This window comes from Myotis davidii, unplaced genomic scaffold (assembly GCF_000327345.1).
Source record: "Myotis davidii unplaced genomic scaffold, ASM32734v1 scaffold1720, whole genome shotgun sequence".
Classification (NCBI taxonomy): domain Eukaryota; kingdom Metazoa; phylum Chordata; class Mammalia; order Chiroptera; family Vespertilionidae; genus Myotis; species Myotis davidii.
The window spans coordinates 17024-22752 of NW_006292596.1; positions in this window are offsets into that span (position 1 = coordinate 17024).

The window sequence follows — 5729 nt, forward strand, 5'->3', positions numbered from 1 at the left end:
TTAAATTAATATTGAAAGAGAGAGAGAGAGAGTGGAAGGGATAGGGGAAGAGAGAGAGAGAGAGAGAGAGAGAGAAGGATAGAGAACCATTGATGTGAGAGAGAAACATCTATTGATTGCCTCTTATAGGCACCCAGACCAGAGATCAAAGCAACACCAGGGGTTTGATCTGACCAGGAATAGAACCAGCAAATGTTTGGTGCATGGAATGATGCTCAACCAACTGAGCTATAGTGTCCAAAGAGATCAAAGGGGGACTTTTGATGAACCCTAAACCCAGGAAAGGGCGAATCAGAGGATTGTTAAAGTCAGGATTCCAGGTATTCATGCTGATAAACCAGCTGGATATAAGGAGGGTAGGTGGGAGCACTTTTGCCCTGAGGTGAATGGAGACAGGCCTAATTCCCCAAGAATTAGTTGGTTTGTGGCTAAAGGTGGAATTATTATGTACTAGTTAGAAAAAAACAGAAAGGAGCATGATAGAATCAATGCAATTCCTGGAAGTGGGTCTGGGGTCAACTTTTACAGAAGACTGGAGGAAGAGGAATTCAAGCTTATCCTTAGGACAATGTGGATTATTTTCAGAGAATATTTTCTAGTTTCCTTATAAATGTACATAGACTGTTATACAACAGGCATATGATGTTGCTATGTGATAACAAAACAACAACAACAACAAAGAAAACCTCTTCAGAGCTTTTCCTCAAGCCAAAGTCCTTATAATTGGCTGTAATAATTTCTTAACATCTTCCTGAAAAGAAGAATAAGCCCTAGCCATTTTGGCTCAGTGAATAGAGTATCAGCCTGCAGACCAAAGAACTGTTTGGTTCAGGTCAAGGGGATGTGCCTAAGTTGCAGGCTCCTTCCTGGCCAGGGCCCTGGTTGGGAGTCCTACAGCAGCCAATCAATGTATCTGTTACTCTCACATCAATATTTCCCTCATTCTTTCCTTCTCTCTTCCACTCTCTCTAAAAATCAATGGAAAAATACCCTGGGTTGAGGATTTTAAAAATTAAATAAATAAAGTATTAAAAAAAAAAAAGAATAAGGAAGAGAAGAGAATTGCTACCATCATCTGTCAAGAGTTTTCAGTCCAAACTGTAGAACTCATACTTCCCAGGGGCAGTGTGTCACAGACAGTCAAATACACCCATAAAGTAAGCATAATGCTTCTTCCTGGAGTATGATTTTATCTCAATGATAGCTATTTAAATTGAATTAAACAAGTATAGTTTATAACAAAATAGAAAACAAATTTCTTATGATTTTTTAAAACTGTCAAGAGTTTTCAGTCCAAACTGTAGAACTCATACTTCCCAGGGGCAGTGTGTCACAGACAGTCAAATACACCCATAAAGTAAGCATAATGCTTCTTCCTGGAGTATGATTTTATCTCAATGATAGCTATTTAAATTGAATTAAACAAGTATAGTTTATAACAAAATAGAAAACAAATTTCTTATGATTTTTTAAAACTTTATGTGCTAAGAAATGTGAAGATTTGAGAACTGAGAACTATTTGGTGTTTGAAGCAGGTAGTTTCTGCCAAAGTCTTTACTTCTTTGGAGAAAAATGTAAAGAACATTCAGAACCTTTAAAAGCTGTCATATCTTCCCCCACATTATATCAAATATGTATGAGTGTTCCCACATCCAATAATAAAAGTGACTTTTCACAAAAATTTGAAACTGATTTTAATAATTTTGTTTTTAAAATTGTTTGTGAATTAGCAACTTAATTACTTTAGGATTGGCTATGATTTCTTAGTAATCATCACACTAATGAGAAATTCTTACAATGGGAGAAAAAATTGGACCTTCAATTCATTCTTAATTGTGATGTAAGTCATTCAAATCCTAAATTAAAAGAAAACAAATGTTACATTTTCGTAGACATTAAATTAATTAGTAATCTTTATTTTGTGCTTTTCTATGTCAATAAAATTATTTTCATGCCAAATATTTTTATACCATTAAAGATGCCACAAGTTCTAACACTAAGTCTGTAGTATTACTAAACAGCCCTTGAGGTATGGCTGTCAATCTAGAAAGACCAGGAAATCCAGGGATATGATGGTTTCATGGGAAGGCATGTGAGAGAGGGAGCAAAGTGAACACTCTTCTCATCATCACTTGGCATTGATGCACGTTGTCTGATTCATAATAATAATGATACACAAATTTGGCAGACTGTTAAAGAATACCAAATTATACACTAAAAACTTTTTGGTCATTCCACAATTTTGAAATAAATAGAAGCTGAAAAAATTTCCATTAAAGATATCAATTATCCTATCTAATAAAAGAGAAACATGGTAATTAGCCATACATCCATTACCCTTCCCATTGGCTAATCAGGGCGATATGCAAATTAACTGCCAGCCATGATGGCGGCCGGCAGCCAGGCAGCTTAAAGCGAACATGAGGCTTGCTTGCTTAAGTGACGGAGGACTCCAACGTTCCCAGCCTGCCGCTGCTGGCCACAGAGCTTGCAGTTTGACACATTGTTACAAATAAAGAAGCTAAACAAAACCCCAGAAACCTGCTTTCAGCCCCCCCGGGATCTCAGAGCTGGAGCTGATACAGTGTTTCCATTATAGAATCCAATATTTTGTCCTCTCTTAGCTTTTCACAGAGAAAAGGAAGCAAAGGTGAGATGTTTATTTTCAAAGCAAGCAACATATTTCTTATGTTCTTAGATGTCTTATGACAATATCTCCACTTAATGGCCCTATCATGTCTAATAACTTAGGAGATAAAATACGGTTCTTTGATCTGAGCTAGTCAAGAAGAGTGACAGCTGGCATTCTGCACGAAAATATAGTGCCTTGTCTAATTGTGTTGACTTCTCATTATTGGAAAGTCTCACAACCACTAGAGGATTTTTTTTTTAATTTATCAAACTGTTAACCATTTCCTGGCTCCCACCCTCCACCCCACAGACCCACTTGAAACTGAGCGATTTAAGAGTGGAATCACAGTTGAGCATGATTCCACTCTGGGCTACAGCTTACAAAACTTTGCTGATCAAGAAGTGAGTCCTTCCACCCCCGTGTGTATCTCCTCTTGCAATCTGGGGTGCTCATGCCCATTTGAACCTGAGCAGAGCATCACCCTGCAGCTCTGTGTGTGACAGGATGTGGCGCCCCAACCCCCTGATCGGCCCTGCTCATTGGGTGATAGAGGGCGGCTCCTCAACCCCCACCCAAGGGGCCCAGCTCTGTGTGTGACGGGGTAGAGCCATAACCTCTCCATCGGCCCTGCCCTGAGTGTGACAGGGTGCGGTGCCTCAACCCCCTGATCCGCCCTATTCTGTGTGTGACAGGGGGCAGTGCCCCAACTCCCCTATCAGCCCTACTCTGTGAGTGACAGGGTGGAGCTCCCCAACCCCCTGATCGACCCTGCTCTGTGCGTGACAGGGTATGGAGCCCCAACCCCCGTGATGGGCCCTGCTCTGTGCGTGACAGGGGGCAGTGCCCCAACCCCCTGATTGGCCCTGCTCTGTGCGTGACAGGGGGTGGCGCCGCAACCTCCCCATCAACCCTACCTTGAGTGTGACAGGGGGCAGTGCCCCAACCCCCTGATTGGCCCTGCTCTGTGCGTGACAGGGGGTGGCGCCGCAACCTCCCCATCAACCCTACCTTGAGTGTGACAGGGGGCAGTGCCCCAACCCCCTGATTGGCCCTGCTCTGTGCGTGACAGGGGGTGGCGCCGCAACCTCCCCATCAACCCTACCTTGAGTGTGACAGGGGGCAGTGCCCCAACCCCCTGATTGGCCCTGCTCTGTGCGTGACAGGGGGTGGCGCCGCAACCTCCCCATCAACCCTACCTTGAGTGTGACAGGGGGCAGTGCCCCAACCCCCCAATCAGCCCTACCCTGAGCATGACTGAGGGTAGCATCGCAACCTCCCAATCCACCCTGCTCTGTGCATGACAGGGGGCAGTGCCCCAACTCCCCAATCAGCACTGCTCTGAGCACGACCAGGGGCTGCACCTAGGGATTGGGCCTGCCCTCTGCCACCCGCGAGCAGGCCTAAGCCAGCAGGTCATTATCTCCCGAGGGGTCCCAGACTGCGAGAGGGCACAGGCCGGGCTGAGGAATCCCCCTCTACCCCCCGAGTGCACAAATTTTTGTGCACCGGGCCTCTAATAATTTATAATAGAATCAACAGAAAGCATGTTCTTGGGACTTGAGCAAAAAGTGGTTCATGACTGAAGAGGGAAGAGCCAGCCCCAAAAGAATAACAACTATTCATACATGGCCACTGCTTCAGCACAGCTGCTGGCCTGCCATGCTCCCCATTTGCCAAGCTCTTTAAATTTACATTGTGCTTTTTAGTCTTCTGAGTGTGTTTTTGTTTTCTAGTATTGTGGAAGACTTCATCAACATTTTATTGAATTGGATTCATTTAGGTCTCTTGTTCTTTGGTAGTCAAATATTGCATTCTAATGTCAAAAGCAATTATAGAATCTCAGATTCCCAAGATGGAACAGGACCTTAGGGTCACCAAGGCAACACCTCTCTGGCTGGGGCCAGAAAGCCAGAGTTCAAAATCAGGAAGTAGAACCAGAGCTGTTGTAGCCAAAAGAGTCATTAGGTGGCAGTGGTGGGTAGACATGTTGCTAGCATCTTGCATGCTATAGTGGAGACCATGGGTCCTTGTAAGATGTGCCAGTGCTCTACAGGTTGTGGGGATATTGTTGTTCAAAGAAGGGGGTCTGAGCTGCTGGGCCCGTCTAGAGTCTGTCCAAACACTCTGTGCTTAGATATTGAGACCAAGGACACCCATTAGATACAGTGTGAAAGCAACAGTCATAAAGCTCAGCATGTGCTCACAAGGATATCATAAAATCAAGATATAACCAATTGCCAATATCCGCGTGTGCCATTTCAAGCTGTTATCCAATCACTTGTCTTCTTGTCAGGGTTTCCTACTGCTATACACTCTACAGGAGGGCAGAGCTCATATTATTCACCTTGAATCACAGTGTCTGCCTCATAGTAGACCCTCAATATTTTTTAATTTTTTTTAATGATTGACTTAATTTTCCTCTCCAGGCTGAAGTTTGTTTATCTAGAGAATGAGAGAGTTGCTAACTGTAAAGTCTAAAATTCCATGGTTCTCATTAGGCATAAGAGAATCTTTTCCAGTTTTATTAGCGAAAGTCTAGAGGAATTAAAAAGACAAGTTTGTAGCTGAAACCGGTTTGGCTCAGTGGATAGAGCGTCGGCTTGCGGAATGAAGGGTCCCAGGTTCGATTCCGGTCAAGGGCATGTGCATGGGTTGTGGGCACATCCCCAGTGGGGAGTGTGCAGGAAGCAGCTGATCGATGTTTCTCTCTCATCGATGTTTCCAACTCTCTATCTCTCTCCCTTCCTCTCTGTAAAAAATCAATAAAATATATTAAAAAAATTGATCTTCTTTATCTGCTTTATTGATACATTACTATCTTGTTCTTTTCTTCTTCTAATCATTTAATTAATTTCACTCACCAAACTCAAACCTATTTGATCTCTATTCTATTCTCCTTTTCCAAAAATAGATGAATATATAGATAGATTAAAGAAAGAAGAAATTTTTAATCATTTATTTTTTTATTATTATTATTAAAATTGATTATTTTGTTGTTTTACTTTTCTCCTTATCCACTCATTCTCTTTCTACCTCCTCTATACTGAACCCCATTCATTCAATTCCTTTACCTTACCTTCTGGAAAATATGCTCTGC